The sequence below is a fragment of the Vombatus ursinus genome, unplaced genomic scaffold (genome assembly GCF_900497805.2).
Source record: "Vombatus ursinus unplaced genomic scaffold, bare-nosed wombat genome assembly UNPS02001287.1, whole genome shotgun sequence".
NCBI lineage: Eukaryota > Metazoa > Chordata > Mammalia > Diprotodontia > Vombatidae > Vombatus > Vombatus ursinus.
Window position 1 is genome coordinate 17,942,846 of NW_020941065.1, and position 17,508 is coordinate 17,960,353.

The 17,508-nt window shown below is 45.4% G+C and overlaps 1 protein-coding gene across 5 annotated transcripts in view; it reads left to right on the forward strand.

Moving 5' to 3' along the window:
* The window catches only part of MTMR3 (myotubularin related protein 3), a 193,485-nt gene that overhangs the window by 254 nt on the left and 175,723 nt on the right, over window positions 1–17,508 (forward strand). The gene's annotated exons all lie outside the window — the stretch shown is intronic.

Genomic DNA, 17,508 nt, shown 5'->3' on the forward strand with positions numbered 1-17,508 from the left:
GCGGGTGGGAGCCGGGACCGGGGGGGCGGGGGGGGAACTGAGACCTTCGGGGAGGAGCCGGGGCCGGGCGGGGGGCGGAAACTGAGGCCTGCGGGGGAGAGCCGGGGCGGAGGGGAAACTGAGGCCTGCGGGGGAGAATCGAGGCTGCTGTCTCCCCGGGGCGTCGGGGTGAGGGAGCCCCTCCCAGCGGGCAGAGACCCTCGGGATCAGCCCAGTCACTGAGACCCAGAGAGGAGGAACTTGCCCTCCCAGATACCCGTGGCAGGGGGGAGGTGTGTGGGAAGGGGTCTTCCAGGACTCACTAGACTATCTGAGCTGGGAGAGACCCCAGTTTGCTGCTCGTCCGTCCTCGGGTAGGGGGCCCACCTGGAGCATGTGGGAAGGGGCGGGGCCGACTCTGTATATTGTCTCAGCCGGAAGGGGGGAGGGACCCTCCTGAGCTTCGAATCCAGCCCCCCTGTTTATAGACCCGGAGAGAAGGGTCTTGTGCACCAAGGGGAAGGGGCAAGTGCTGGCCAACTGTCGGAGATTCGAGGGACTTTAGAGACTACGTTGTCCAGCCCACTTGTGGACACTGAGCCCCAGAGAGAAGGGACGTCTCTCCCTCCCACCCCCCACGAATCAGGGGTGAGGCGTGTGAAGAGGGGCGAGTCAGGGTCTTCACGGACTCAGTAGACAGACTGTCAGGGTTAGTCCAGGGTTCTGGCAAGTCCAACCCCTTTATTTTACAGAGGAGGAAGGAAATTGAGGCCTAGAGAAGGGGATTGGCTACAAAGGTGTGTGGGGTTGGGAGTGTGGGATGTGAGATACAGGGCAGGGTGTAGACTTGGTGGAACCCCATTTGAGTTTGGGGCTGTCTTAGTGGTCCCTTCCTTGTAGAGATGGCGATGGGTGCTGAGAAGGACTGTACATTGTTGGATAGAATTGGAAAGAACCATAGAGATCAGATATCTAAGGATTCCCCTCGCTTTGCAGAGGAGGACCCTGAGGTCTGGAGTCTGAAAAAGACACCCTGTGGCCCCTCCCACCCCTTGTGTGTGTTTGGTAAGGGTTTGGGTAGACACCCAATGTCAGACTGGAGAGCTTCTTAGAATTCTGTGAAATAAGCTGCTTTGGCTGTTCTGATTAATTTTAAGTTAAATAGAATCTTTTTATAATTGTTTGTGGAGTTGAATAATAAGTGCTTGTGGAATTTGAGCAGGAAAATGACTGTCTCAGGTTCCTCAGGTGGTGGCAGGGCCAGGATTGGAACCCAGGTCTTCTGGTTCTGAACCCTGTGCAGCTCCACCCTGTGCTCCCGTGGGTGTTGGCCCTGGGGAGGTCCTCCCTCTCTTTATTCCCTTTGGTGTTGGTGGCCCTGAGAGACCCTCGATGCCCTCCCTTCCCCCACCCTAGATACCTCATAGACTCATGGAATGTTAGAGGGGAAGGACCCTAAAGGTCATCAGGTCTGAGCCCCTCATTGTACAGATGAGGAAGTGAGGCCTAGACAGGGAAAGAGACTTGCCCCGATTCAGTAGTTTATTAAGAGATTCATGAGAGATTTATTATGGCAAAGGCGTGATTCAAACCCTGATCATCCCTAAGCTTTCTCAGTATACCTCCCTGAGGGTGTTGTCCCTAGGCAACCTGCACTCTCTTAAACATATTCAGAGGATGATGGAAGGGACTGAGAAGCCCTTTGGTGCTTGTCTCCCCCCTTCCCTCCCATCCCCCACTGTTGTTAGAGCTGGGAGGGAGGGACCACCGAGATCATGCGTATAATCTCATAAGCAGACCTTCTTAGGTCTCCATTCAGTTCAGCAGACATTTAGGTGCCCACTGTGTGTGTATAAGGGACCCAAAAATGACAAAAGATAGAGAGATTTAGAGTAGGGAGGGACCTGAGAGGAGGAAATGAAAGCCTGGAGAGGGCAGGCAGGTTGCTGGCTAAGAGCTTGCAGCAGATCAGGTGTAGAGCCAGGGCCTCTCCCTGCACGCTCCAGCCTCCTCACCACTCTCACGTCAGTGTTGGGGAATCTGTCTTCCTCTCCGCCTTGAGTGTGGTAAAGAGATTGAAGGTTCCCTGGGAGAAACACCCATCTGTTGGGTGGGGAGAGGGAGAGGAGAGATGAGACTGCATATTGCCTTGAATTCAGCAAATAGGTGCTTTAATAAATCTGTTCAGTTGCAATTGTCTCAGAATGGAAGCGCTGAATTTGAACCCTAGCCCTGTCATTGAGTAGCTGTGAGATGTTGGACTAGTAGTCCGTTCCTCTCTCTGAGCATCTGTACAACAGGGGGCTGTACAAGATGATCTCTTTAAGCCCCTTCTAGCTCTTGATAATTTGTGATTTGTTGAGGAGAGGAGGCTTAGGGGTAGAGCCTTTGAAACACAGGCTTTTTCTGGAGAAGAAAGATTCTCTGAATGGGAAAAGGTAAAAGTGAATGACTTTTGCTTGTCCTCACTTATTACAACTGGTTATCTGGTCAAAGGACGATGTTTTGTCCAACCCTGGAGCTCTCCTGATTTTGCTGGCAGAGTGGTGCTTAGTGGGAATCTTGGTAGAAGCTTGTAGGTGGCTCACAGCGTTTGGAGAGGAGGAGTGACTGCTTTTGGGGCCTTACCGCAATGGGGCATTTTCTTGACCTGGTAGTAAGTGAGTGGCAAAGTTATTTTAGAGAGAGTGAAAATGGTGGATCAGTAACTCCAGGAACGCTGCGGAACATCATGCAAGCTGCTCAGTAAAGGATTACAATGTATTTGTAAAGATAGAAATTGGGGCATTTTATGTATCACATCTTGGAAAAGAAACTGCAAGGACAATGCTCTTCTGAACTTTGTGCGCTGCAAACTTTCTCTAACAGTGTAGGGCTCCCCCTCTCTCTTCTTGTGGCAGTGTCTTTGTTCTCTTTCATGGAGAACCCAGGGTGGAAGAGTTTCACTGCCAGTGTTTCATATGGGGACGTTCTAGTATCTTGGTCATTTTACCAAGTTAGCCTCATTCACTAAGCCTTACTAAAAAAGAAGTATGGAAAGCATTCCTTCCTCATTCGCATTTAGTGCAGTTGTGATGTTATAGGGCTCTGGGGATAGACTAGCGTGTCCTTCCCATTGCAAGTTACTGTAGGTATAATCTGTGATTCTGTGTTAATTGGACAGGTGACAAAATTTCATTTGTGTTTTTGTATGGGAAGCTGGGAGGAATGTTGGTTGTTGGTTTATGAAGCAGGCCAGAAAGCCCATCATCCTGAGTGGATGTTCCCTATACCTTGATGTGATAGCACACTTGTCGTGTTTTCCTCTTTTTGGAATAAACATGGTGACATAAGTGAATGCTTGACTTTCCAAACAGATCGATTGGAGGGTAATTCGTTATTACAAAGGATTCTTCCTTTGATGAAAGGTTCGCTTTGCAGAACATAAGAGTTTACTGATTATTTTGTATTTGACCAACCATGGTGGAGATGGGTTGGTGTTGGGTGGGGGAGAGAGGAAGTGGCAAATCATTATAGAAATTTAAAGCTGATGTTTTAGGAGCCACAGCCTTCCTGAAAGTCAGTTATAAATTAAGATGAATTATCTCTGAAATTAGTGCCAGTGGGAAAATGGTTTGATCTCCATCAATTCAAGTTACACACAGATTTTTTCCAAGAGCACATTGGCGACTTAAAGTTGAAGGCCCCTGTATTCAGGGTTGCCTTGACTTGGGATGCCCCATGTGTGTTTATGAAGGCTGGCAGCTTTTAGGAGGAGGGGGAGATAGTGATTGTCCCTCATGCAGAAGTGCCTCTGGAGAGAATCCTAGAGGTAAGGCCCTAGCATAAAACAGAGGAAGCAAGTCCTGCCCTGAAGGCTTTTAGCTTCCACTAGAAAGCCAGCTAGGGTTTTGAGGGGTGGAGATGAGGCTGGGGAGGTGCAATGTGGAGATAGAAATTGGAATCCATAGGTATTCCTTCTCTAATCCTGATGCCACAGCTTGGCTCTATATTTGCCTGTGGATTTTTGATCAACATTGTCCCAGTTTGCTCTGGAAATGGACTATACATTGCAAGTATGATGTGGAAACAACCTACCTTCACTGGTGCAATTCACTCAGTGTTGAAATAAATGGAGTTTCACAAAGGGAACTTGATAGTGGGTGCTCACCAAACTCAGTGGGTCAGAGGATTTGCACAATAAAGGTAGTCAGTTGTTTACTAAAAACAACGGAATTCAGTAATCTTACCTAGATGAATGTGTACCTTTGCTGACCTAGTCTGTCTTCTGGCCTTGGGTCCTGATTGAGAAGCCATCTTAATGGTTGATTAATAAAGATAGAAAAATGCCATGAATTTTATGCCATATATGTGTGTGTATATATATATTTTCATTTTTTCTTTTACCTCTAGAAAAATAGCAAGCCAGTAGTACTATAGTCAATGCTAGTGACTAGTAATAAAGGACACATTCCTTCTCTCCATTAACATTTGATAACAACTGTTTTCAGAGAGTGTGCTTTGGAGGAGGGGGTTTGGGTGTTTCTTAAGACTCTGTGTCAAAACAAAATCTATCACTAATTAAGTTTAAACTAATTAGAAAAGGAATAAATAATCCATTTCTTTGAAAGGGGAGTGATAAAAGCATGAAACCTTTGAAAGATTATTTAATGGTAATGTGATCTGGTAGGCCGTGCAAAGATGGTTGTCATTGTAGGCAGTGGTATCGTGAGGCAGAACAGGGTGCCCCCTGTAAAATCTATTTGAATTGTCTGTGCTCTCCAGGATCACAGTCACATTACGGGTTTAGGGCCGCAAAGAACCTTGGCTCTCCTGCAGCCCAGCTCCCCTGTTTTACAGAGAAGGGTCCCGGAGATGACTTGGCTTGCTCAAGGTCACACGGGTAGTAAATGAAAGAGCTGGACTTTGAACCTAGGTGCTGTGATCCCACTTCCAGTGCTCTCCTCACCACACCTCCCTCCACCTGGGGGGGGGGTTTCAGTTTATGAGGTTCTGCCTGGAGGGGTCCTGCCTCCCTCTGTGTGCCTGTTCACCTTAGGAGCAGTGGCACTGTTGTGAAGCCTGAGTGCCAAGGTCCTCTAGTAAGGGTAACTGCACTGTGGGCTTACTTGTGCGTTCTGTCACTGTTGCTCTGGGACTGTCCGAGTGGTCTGTCACTTTGACAGAGACTTGGACTTGTACTTGGCAGTCAGAGATGAGCATCTGAAAGGAGAAACAAGTAGCCTTTTTATTTATTTGATGTGTTGAAAAGAACAAGAAGATCACTGAAGGAGTCGCATTTAAGTCACTGGGATAAGACAAGCACCCAGAAACTCACCCAAAACTTTGGGTATTGGGTAATTTTCAGTTGGGCTAATGAAATATTGTCAAGGCTTCTAACCCTGACCTAATGCTCTCTCTGTGTTGTATCACGTTGTCATTTATTTTGTTAAACGTTTCTCAATTACCTTTCCATCTCAGATTTGAGAGATCTCTCCATGTTTGTTTTCATAAAAAGGACGAGCACTTGAGAGAACAGTAGCTGGTATATAATCTTCACTTATAAAATATGACATCTCCTTTGAAATTTGTCGCATTGTCAGAGCATTCACAACATAAAACTTCTGATTATGTGAGTGCTTTAACAGAAAATCTTCAAGGAGTGCACCGTGAGAGAGAGCAGTAAGGGTTTCCCATAACATTGATCTGAGATAGGAATTAATGTGGCAGCCAGCGGAGGGAGTGGTTAGTACCCTAGGTTTGGAGTCTGGAGGTGTGACTTACCCAGACATTTGCTGTGGGACCCTGGGCAGGTTACTTAAACTCTCTGAGTTCCCATTTCTTTGAGGAAAATGAATATGAAAATGGCGCTCACATCCTGGGGTGATTGTGAGAATCAAGTGACGTTCAGTAGAGATTTACTGAGGACTGACAACATGCTAGGCACTTGTTAAGTTTTGGATTTATGCACGAGGTGAGATAGTTCCTGGCCCCAAGGAGAGCACATTCTACTGGAATGGGTAGGCACACACGGGTCGTGTACAGAATAGATGAAAGGTAATCTCTTTTGACACTGGCCCCACCCTGGTGCAGGATCTTGTCTCCTCATACCTGGACTATTACAATAGCTGCTGGTGGGCCTGTCTGCCTCTAGTCTCTTCCCATTCCACTCTATCCTACATTCAGTCACTAAAATGATTTTTCTTAAAATAAAGGTCTCATCATATAACACCTCCCTCCCCCCCCAAACTCCATTGGCTCCGTATTACCTTCAGGTGCAAATACAAAATGCTGTGTTTGACATTTGGCATTCAAAGCCTTTTATAACCTAGCCCCCTCCTACCTTTCCAGTATTCTTACGCCTTACTCCCTGATATGTACTCTTTGATCTAGGGACACTGGCCTCTTGGCTGTTCCATGAATGAGACACTCCATCTCTTGGCTCCAGGGATTTTTTCTGGCTGTCCACCATGCCTGGAATGCTCTCTCCTCAGCTCTGACTAATGACTTCCCTGGCTTCCTTTAAGTACCAACTAAAATCCCACCTTCCACAGGAATCCTTCCCTAAACTCTCTTAATTCTAGTGTCTGCCCTCTGCTAATTATCTCCTGTTTATCCTGTACACAGCTTACTTTGTAAATATTTGTTTACATGTTGTCTGTCTCCTCCTTTGGATTGTAAGCTCCTTGGAGGCAGGGACTGTCTTGTGTCTATCCCCAGCACAGTGCCTGGTGCATAGTAGTTGCATGGTGTTTATTGAATTGAATTGGATTGCAGCATAGAGGGATGGGCCAAGAAAGGCCTCCTGCTGAAGGTGGGACTTAAGCTGAGATTTGAAGAAACCAAGAGGTGAAGGTGGGGGAGACCAAGCATTGCAGGCCTGAGGATTCCACAGTGCAGAGGTGAGAGCAGAGGGGAGGGTTGTGGAAAGGCAGAAAGGGATCAGGTTGAGAAATTTCTGTGCCAAAAGGAAGGTTTTAGGTTTGTTCCTGCAGCTAATTGGGAGCTACTTGAGCTCACAGGTGTGGTGATGGTGGTGAAATGGGAAGACTCATGCTTCATTCTAAAAAGTTACCAAGCACTTAGCTTTTTCTTTCTCCACTCCCCCCCCTTGGGGAAGGTGGGAGCCAGGGCAATGTCAGAAGTGATGAGTCTTCATCACAGATGAATGGAGGATACATTGGAGTGGGGGGAGGCTTGAATTAGTTGATATTGAGGACATCAGTTAGAAGGCTAATTGTGCGGGGGAGGGGCCCGGGCTGGTGACGCTGGCTGACTATGAACTTGGTCCAGCCATTCTGAAGAACATTTTGGAGCTATGCCCGTAAAAGTTATTAAACTGTGCATACTCTTGGATCCAGTGATACTGCTACTAGGTCTATATATCAGTGAGATCAAAGGAAGAGGCAAAGGACCTATATGTACAGAAATAATTATAGGAGCTCTTTTGTAGTGGTGGTGGTTGTTGTTTGTCCTTTGTTCTTGAAGAGGACCATGCCATCAGGAAGGTGATGCCGTAACTGGCAAATGAATTGGCTTTAAGTGAAGGAGGTCTGTGCAAAGTCGCTTTCTCCTCTGGAGCCATCTGGGTCCAGTGGCCAGATCTAGGTCAGGACAACTAGAGATGGCTTTCAGTGGTTGTATAGAAATGGAAATGAAGGGCCTGTTCCTTAGCTGGGAAATGATTGCCTTAATTAGGCTGTATGAATGTAATGGAATGCTTTCAGACTCTAAGAAATGGTCAAGGGAATGATTTCAGAGAAACTTGGGAAGACAAGTATAAACTGATGGCAGAATGAAGTGAGCAGAACCAGGAGAACAGTTTATTTAAAACCACAATAATGTAAAGACAAACAACTTGGAAAGACTTAAGAACTCTGATCAATTTAACAATCGGTCATAATTCCCAAGGACTCATGAAACATGCATCCTTCTTCCCTTGATAGAGAGGTGATAGACTCAGGGTGCTGGTTAAGACATGGATTTGTTGGACCTGGCTAGTGTGGGAATTTATTTTGCTTACTTACATATCTGTTACCTGGGTTTGGTTTTTCGTTTTTTGGGGGAGGGAAGTGGGAAGGACAAATAAGGAAAAAAAAAAAAGAAGACTGTTATGATGGTTGAAGTAAGAGGCAGCGAAGGCCTAAACTAGGGCTATGGCTGTGTGAGTGGAGAAGAGATGTGTGTGAGAGAGATTCTGAAGGTAGAAGTGCCAGTATTTGGCAATGGATTGGACACTTGGGATGAAAATAAGTAGGTAAGAATGAGAACAAGGGGCAAGCCTGGGTGCCTGGAAGGATGATCTTTCCCTTGATAGTAATAGGGAAGGTCAGAAGATGGGATGATTTGGGGTAAAGATAATGAGTTCTGTTTTGGGTATGTTGAGTTTGAGATGCCGACCCGATATCCAGTTTGAGATGACGTAGAGGCAGTTGATGCTTGAGTATGGCACAGGAGAGAGGTTAGGCCTGGCTCTCTAGTTCTGGGAGTCATCTGCATCCAGATGATGACTGAATCCAGAGCTGCTGATGGAGAGACAAGGGCAGAAGGCCTAGGTCAGAGCCTTTGGGGTGCTCGTGATAAGTGCATGTGATCTGGATAAAGAACAAAAGAGGTGAGTGAAGAACGATCAGACAAATTGGAGGAGAACCTGGAGAGAGAAATGACATGAAAATCTGTAGAGGAGAAGAACATCCAGAAGAGGGTGACCAGCAGTGTTAAATGCAGAAGAGCGGTCAAGAAGGATGAATGATTGAGAAAATTTGGCCATTGCAGGATGCTCGGTCACTGTGGAGAAGGCAGCTCCATCTGAATGAGAAAGTGGAATTGCAGAGGTTTACAAGTGAGTGAGAGCGGGAGAAGGGGAGCCTTGTAACCTAGATGGCTTTATTAAGGAGTTTAGCTGTGAAGGGGAGGAGGGGTAAAGGTGGTGAGTGGGAATGGAGGGATCAAATGGTGGTTTGGTTTAGTGTCTTAAGGATAAAAGAGACCAGAGCATGTTTGTCGGCAGCAGAGAAGGAAGCCCTAGGGAGTGAGAAAACAGAGAGACGAGAGTGTGGAGATGATGGTGGAGAAGTGGAGGGGGTGAGCATGCGTGGGAGGCAAGAAGACCGTTGGTCAAGTCCTGCCTCAAACACTGACTGTGTGATCCCAGGCAAGTCACTTAACTCCTCTCAGTTTCCTTATCTGTAAAATGGGGATAATAATATTATCCACTTCCCCAGGCTGTTGTGGGCATCAAATGAAATCATGTTTGTAAAGGGTTCTCCAAACCTTAAGGTTCTACATCAATGTTGTCTATTAATTGTTATTAGCTATTATTAAAGAGATGGGCCAGCTCTTTATTGGAGAATGGAATGAAAGAAGAGGTGGCGGGGGAAGATATCTGAATATGATGGTGAGAAGGAGGAGCTCTTAGTATATGGTCTTATTTTGTGGATGAAATCTGAGGCAAGGTCCTCAGTTCAGAGAGCTTGGCGACAGGGACTGCTGTGGAACGTCAGAGGAGAGACAATGTTTAGAACCCCCACTGTGGAGAAAGAGCGGGCTAGTGAATTAGTTAGAAATAGAAGGTTTTTCTGGCTGCACTGAGATCCCAATTGATATTAGATCATAATTGGAGTGAACCCAGTCAACATGGTTTCTTGATTTCTTCCAGCTCTGTTCAGCAGCAAGTGAATAGGAATAAAGGAGGCAGATGGTGGGCCCAGACCAGAGTTGGGATTTGGAAAGGGATTTGAGGGTAGAGGGAAGTGGAGAGTGGAATTGATTCACTGAGAGGAGATGGGAGTAAGGAAGGGAGGAGAGTGTAGCCAATGCTGAAGTGATGGCTTGGGGTGGGAGGAATAGAGAAGAACCAGGATGTTGAGGCAGAGGGCAAGCTGGAACAATGAAGGATTAGGAGTAAAAGCATTCGGAATGCAGGAACGAGGACGTAGAACAGTTCTGAGTGGTAGTGAGATCCAGGGTGTGTCCATCTGTGTCTCTGGAGTTGAGGTGATGGGAACCTAAGAGATGCACTCCTTTGTTAACCTTAAGGGGCAGTATGTTTACTGGTATCATCATCATCCTCAATTCAAGCAGTGTTGCAGTTCAGCTTCTGAAGGGTCAGTAGACATTCACTTGGCTCATTTGGAATATCTCCATTTTGGTGACTTGGGAAAATGGAAGGACACTCGAAATGAGCTAATAAAGCTGGAAGCAATCAGTAGGAACAAGTCATTTCAGCGTGGTGAGAAGAACATTGCATTTGTAGGCCCAGGGTGTTTGTTCCCTGGACAAATGAATTCCCTTTTCTGGGCCTCAGTCTCTTCATCTGCAAAATGAGGGGTTTGACATATGGATGATACATGAGGCCTTTCTGACTTGAGATTCCATGTGGCCTATGAAGACAGAAGGGTTAAGTGCAGACAGGGAAGGCTGCTTCTCCTTTCTTGGCTCTCTGAAAAGCAAAAGGAACACTTTGTTTTGGCGTTAGTCTTCTGTGATCTGGTGTACAAATAATAATTGTATCAAAGCTTTCAAGTTTTCTAAACTCTCCCATGAATGAGGTAGGTAGTCTAATCAATCAGCAAGCATTTATTAAGCATCTACTATCTACAGACATTGGGCTATGTGCTGGGTATATAGAGATAAAAATGAAACAGCCCCTGTCTTCAGAGAGCTCACGTTCTAGTGCGTGAGTATAATTACCCTCATTTTGCAGATGAGGGGAACTGGTCCTTAGTGTAACTTGTGTGGGGTCACACAGCTAATGGTACAGCAGGATGAGGATCAGATGGAAGTCTCCTGTCGCCAAGGGCAGTCATCCATCAGTCAGTCAGTCAGCTAGCTTTTATTATGTGCCAGACACTGTGCTAAGCCCGGGGGATGCAAAAGAAGCTAAAATAAAAGAAAAAACCAGCCCCTCCTCTCCTGGAGCTCCTGGCTAATGGTCAGACATGCGAGCAAAGGGAAGACCTGGCCATAGATGGGATAAATTGGGGAGGGGGGCGTCTCAGTGGGAAGGCACCGAGTAATAAGTAAGACGAAGGAGGCAAAGATGAGGAGGGAGAGGGTTCCAGGCATTTGAGGTGGGAAGGAGCCTGTACGGCTGCTCAGTCAGGAATCAGATGTGTGTGAGAGGGCCAGCCACGATGCCCGGGGCACTGGAGTGCAGAGGACGTTGGGGGGGTGTAAGATGCAAGAAGCCTGGGAACGTGGGGGTGGGGCCAGGTTATCAAGGATTTTATGAGGCAAACAGAAAATTTTCTGTTTGATCCTGGGTGATAGTAGATAGCTACTGGAAGTTATTGGTTAGAGAGATGACATTGTCAGACTATGCATTAGGAAGGTGACTTTTATCTGAGTGGAGTATAGGCTAGCTTGGGGTGGCAGTTGAGGCAGGGAGGTCGACCAGCAGCCTGTTGTAATATCGAGGTGTGCCTGCAGCAGGGTAGGGGCAGTGTCTGAGGAGAGAAGAGGCCATAGCTGAGAGATGTCATGAAAGTAAAAGCAATAGGACTGGACAACTGGTTGGCCTGTGGGTGTGAGAGTGAAGAGCAGAGGATACTGCCTGGCTTTGAGCCTGCGTGGCTGGGAGGCTGGATGGCAGCCCCCTCAATGTAACAGGGAAGTTAGGAAGAGGGGGAAGACATGTGGATGTGCTGAGTTTGAAGATGTCTGTGGGACATCCTGTTAGAGATGTCTACTAGGCAGTTGGAGATGCGAGACTGGAGGGGAGGAGAGAAGTTAGGCCTGGCCAAGTGGATCGGAGAGTCATCTACATATAGAGGTGATAATTCAAACCACGGCAGCTGATGACCTAGTGACAGTAGAGAGATAGAAGAGAAGAAGGGGGAAGGGGGTAGAACAAGCATTTATTAAACACCCACTGTGTGCCAGGCACTGTGCTAAGCAATTTTTAAAAACTTTAAAAAATTTTTAAGAATTTTTTTTAACGTTCCTTTTTAAATTTTGAAAATTCTCTCCAAATTCGCTCCCTCCCTTCCTTCCTCCCTCTAGCTCCTCCCCTACATGTGAAGTTGTACAAAACATGTTTCCATATTAGCCATGTAGGAAAAAAAAAACGAGAATAAAGTGAAAGGAAATCTGCTTTAGTCTCCACTTAGAGACATCAGTTCACTTTCTGAAGGTAAATGGTGTTTTTTATCACGAGTCCTTTCGAATTATTGTAGATCTTTGTATCGAGTGGAGCACTTTACAGTATTATATCTTATTTGATCCTCCCAGTGACCCTTGGAAGGAAGTGCTATTATTATCCCCATTTTACAGTTAAGGAAAATGAGGCAGACAAAGGGGAAGTGACTTGCCTAGGTCACCCAGCTAGTAAGTATCAGAGGCTGGATTTGAACTTAGGTCTTCCATACTCTAGGTTCGGCTTTTTATCCACTGTGTCATTCCACTGCCCAGGAGAGAACCTAGGGGAACAGGTAAGATGTGAAGATCCAGCAAAGGAGATGGAGAAGTAGTAGGTTGGAGCAGAATCAGGAGAGAGTTAACTGGGTGGCGTAGTAGGTAGTGCTGGTCTCGGGAAAACCTGAATTTAAATCCTGACTATACCCTAGCTGTAAGACTGTGAGCAAGACAGTTAACTTCTCTTAGACTTAGTTTCCTTATCTATAAAATGGTAGTAATAATAGCACCTCTTTCACAAGGTTGTTGTGAGGTCCCAGTAAGAGAGTATGTGTAAAGTGCTTTGTAAACCTTCAGGCATTCTGTAAATACCAGTCGTCGTTACGAGTTTTGGAAGGGTAGTTTTTTGGATGAATTTTGGAGACAGGTTGGGAAAAGGGTGGAAAGGTGTAGATAGACTTACCTACATACAAAGTATTGATTGTAAAGTAATGCCTGATTCTAGAACCATGCTCTCTAAGTGCTTCTTGACTGTGTAAATGTAAACATGCACACATCTCCATGTGGTAGCACGATGGCTACGGATGAAAGCAGTCAGTTTCACAGGAATCACTGTCTTAAGATGGCATCTGGAAGTTTTCAGAGCCTTGCCCTCCTCTTCCTGTGGCTGGGCCTCCATTGGCCTGCCTCTGTGGGGGCATTTAAAGATGGGAACACAGACCGAAGGATGGGGTCTAGGGCACTGAAGATGCTCTCTTCTGTAGATAGTTCTGTTCAGTGGGATGAGGATAGTACTGTTGCTTCAGTACATTGGTGGAAAAGCCTCATCTTTGTGAAGCTTTGCCTCTAAAGCCATAGCAATTTGGATGGACAGACCGAATTTGAAAAGGACATCCTGTCCTAGGAAACTGGTCTGAGGAACAGGCCAGCTCGATTTTTCTTGGCCTTGAAGAAATAGGGCTTCTCACCTTTACTGGGAAGTTGAGTGGATTTTTTTTTCTTTTGGTAGAAAGTTTTCAATGTTTACAGTGTATCTTGATTCGAATGAAGGGATAAATAATTATTACTTACTACTTTTCTAATACTAGAAAGTACCACAATGAGTCTGCCAGTTAATGCTTTTGAGAAAAACCTGCAAGCGATTTTTTTTAATGCCTTGTCAGGAAGAAACTTACCATGCTGAACCTTAGCCCAAAGGTATTTTTTTCCCCTAAGTTTGAGTTAAAATTAATTTTGGCCTTTTCCCTCTTCATTTTTTGTTATGAAAGCAAGAAAAGGTGTTTTATTTCACTTGGAAAATGAGTATGATATTTGTTGGTTCATGAGCCTGACCATTCCTGTTAGATAGCAGAGATCGAATCTAATTTTTCTTTGTGTCTTCTCAGCACATAATTCTGTTACTGTATATCATGGGCCCTTTAATACTTAACAATTGTGGGTTGCGACCTGCTGTGGTTCCTGGGAGCTGCTGTTTTCCCTTTGCCCTCAAATGAATAATCTTACAGCCAACCTGGTGAAGGCCTTCTTTGGACTTGGCTTGTCTGTTTCTTGATGGTGCAGATACGTAGGCTCTTGTTGGGCCTGTCTTGCTTTGTGTAGGAGCTTGTGTTTTATGGGTGTGGCTTTGGAGAGCCTAGAGTGGACACCCCTACCCCCCAGTGCAATATAGCATATACAGGCTATGTTTTATAATTACATATTTTATAGTTATGATTACTTGAATTCCTTCACCATCATCTTCCTCAGCGGCAGAGGGTAGAAAATATATATTCACTTACCTGGTTTACAGAAGGCTTTTCTTTCCACAGACTTAGAAGGTTGGTAGTCCACATTTTACAAATAAAGAAACATAGGCTCAGAATTGAAGGTCATGTGGCCAGGAAGTGACAAAGCCTCAGAGTTCTTCTGTTCCTCTGTTGCATCACACCTCCTCTCTACAATGAGATTTAATCAATACACATTTATTAGGTGTCTACCTGCATTATGGTGTGGAGACTGGAGATACAAGGCCAAACCCTTATGTTCTGTTGGGGGAGTCAGCTTGCATCTCTAAGTAGATGCAAGGGATATGCAAGGGAATTTCTGAGCGATGGAGGCAATAGGAGCTGTTGAAGAGATTGCTGGCCAGGGTGTTTGACCTGAGTTTTGAAGGAAGCTAGGCATTCTGTGAAGTAGAGGTGAGGAAAGAGTGGATTCTAGACCTGGAGGACAGCCTGTGCAAAGGAGTGGAGGTGGGAGGTTGAATGTTACATTACAGTTTGTGAAGGGGAAGCCATGTGTATCTTAAGTTCAGCTATTTTGTGTGATTTGTTGCCCGTAGAAATTCACATTAGAGATTCAAAAAGAGATTAAAACAACTTGAATGTTTTTTAAAACTCCATGTATAATTTACTATTTAGCATATGTATTATAGCTATGATAATTTATAACTTGAATTTTGTAGCTTAATGGATATTTTGTTTATAATTGTCCCTGAATTAACTCTTCCAGTTCATATGGTATCAAATAATAGCATTTATATAGTGCTTTAAGGTTACAAAGTGCTTTACAACTGTTAACTCTTTTGATCCTCACAACAATCCTGTGAGGTAGGTGCTAGTATTATCCCAATTTTATGGATGAAGAAACTGAGGCTGATAGAGGTTAGATGATTTGCCCAATGTCACACAGCTAGTTAGTAGGGTCTGAGGTTGGATTTGAACTCAGGGCTTCCTGACTTCAGGTCCAACACTGTACTTATTGTGTGTTTTGTTTTTTGTTTTTGTTTTTTTTTTTGTTTTTAGGCAATTGGGGTTAAGTGACTTGCCTGGGGTCACACAGCTAGCAAGTGTCAAGCGTTTGGTCTGAGGCTGGATTTGAACTCAGGTCCTCCTGACTTCAGGGCAGGTGCTCTATCCGCTGCGCCACCTAGCTGCCCCAACTTATTGTGTAAATTAATTATATCATTTTGAAATCAGGCCTCCATTTTTCCTGAAATCTATCTTTATATCTGACATATACAAAATATCAACATCTTGTAGGAGAGAGACTCTAGTTAGAACAATCTTTTTAATCATTTTCATCTACTGTCCAAGGGTCAGGAATGAATCATATGAGGTGAGGAGAAAGGCATGCTGTGCACTGATGTTACTGCCATTTTCTTTTCTGTATGGAGAGTGGGCTAACTGTACAGGAGGGAGCATCCTGGATCGGTTGAGATCTGCAGTCCTTGGAGAGATTACCTTTGTTCATGAGAATACAAACTCATTGAATCAGTCAGTTGTCCGCAAGCATTTATTAAATGCATGTGATGTGCGTACGGGGCACTGGGGACACTCAGACAACAGCGGAGGCACTCAGGAATAGAGACGAAACAAAGAAAATAAAGATGGGGCCACTATGAGGTCATTTTCAGCCAAACAGAGGATATCTGATTTGATCCTCCCTATTGGGAACCAGTGGAGCTGGGGGTGTGTGGGTGTGGGAATGACGTTGTCAGACCTGAGCTTTAGGAAGATCACTCTGACCACCCAAGTGGAGGCTAGAGTGGAGTGGAGAGATCCTGGAGGCAGGCTGCTGCAGCAGGCCCAGGAGGAGGTGATCAGACTCTTCACCAGAAAGTCTTCCTGAAGAAAGCGACTGATCTTGTAGAGAGGCTTGAGGCTGAGAGACCAGTTAGGAAGAGATTGCAGTTGGCCAGACAAGAAAGAATGAGGGAAAAGAAGACATGACAGATGTGGTGGAAATAAAAATAATAAGACTTGGCAACTGTTTGGCTATAAGGGGTGAGGGAAAGTGAAGAGTTGAAAATGAAATTGGGTGAATGGAAGGAAAGTGAGGCCCTTGATAGAAACTGGATAGTTAGAAAGTAGAGAAAGTTTTGGGGGGGATGCTGAGTTCCTTTTTGGACATGTTGGGTTTGAGTTGTCCATAGGGCGTCCAGTTAGGAGTGTTCAGTAGGCCACCGCTGGTGATGTGAGATGAAGCCGGAGCTCAGGAGATAAAGCTGGGATATGGAGATGTGAGAATCATCTCCATAGAGATGATAATTGAACCCTTGGGAGCTCTGAACCCCTTATGAGAGAATGTGGAGAGAAAAGAGAAGAGGGCCCAGGACCTAGCCTTGCGGAATGGACACTTGTAGTGGGCCTGACATGGATGAAGATCCAGCTGAGGAGACTGAGAAGGAGGGTTCATGTGGGAGGGAAGAGAACCAGCAGAGAGGAGAAGTTGGCAACCATGGCAGATGCTGCAGAGAGGTCAAGAAAGGATGAAGATAGAGATTTGGCAATTAAGAGATCATTAGTAACTTTGGAGAGAGTATTTTCAGTGCCTTGATTAGGTTGGAGGTCAGAACAGTTAGAAGAAAATGAGAAGAGAGAAAGCAGAGTCCCTGAGTATAGGTGGCCTCTTCAGAAGAGTTTAGCTGCAAAAGGGAGAGGAGATAGAGGCTGTAGCTAGTTGGGATGGCAGGATCTCAAGGGTTTTTAAAGAAAGAGAGGATGAGGGTATATAGGCAGGGGCAGTAGAGATTAGAAAAGGGGCAATGATAAAGAGGGTGACAGTCTGCTAGGAAACATGGGAAGGGATGGGATCAGAAGTGTTCAGGAAGACATAGGCATCTGTGAATACTCTTGGAATAACATTTTGACAGTTGATGAATTGTGGATTAGAGGTGGCCTGGAGATTTGGAGGTTGTTGCATTTTTGAGAGTGATTGCATTAGTCTGGCAAAATAGTGCGGAGTGCCTCAACTAGTGTGGTGGCCCATGAGTGCAGAGAAAGGGATGAATGTGAGAGGTTTGTGTAGGTAAAATAGATGAGACTTGGCACCTCATTGGATATGGAGGATGACAGGTAGGAAGTTAGAAGTGGGGTCGGGGGCAGGGAGGTTATGAACTCTGTTTGGGCCATGGGGAGCTTGAGGTGCCTTCAGGACACCCACTTGTGAATGTCTAGTAGGTGGTTAGTGACGTTAAGGAGACAATCTAGGACTGGTTCTACAGACCTGCCAAGAGACGGTCATAGAGCTAATAAGATGAGTGTTAATGAAATGCTACAGAAAAATGAAGGAGGAGGAGAACTGAGCTGTGCACATACCCTGGTGCTCACTGAGCCCTCATCAGCTCAGGACATTCCATGGTGTTCAGACAAGGGCTGAGGGGTTACCATGGATAGTGATCATATATGTTCTTTGAGAGGAAGGCTTCATTCTGCT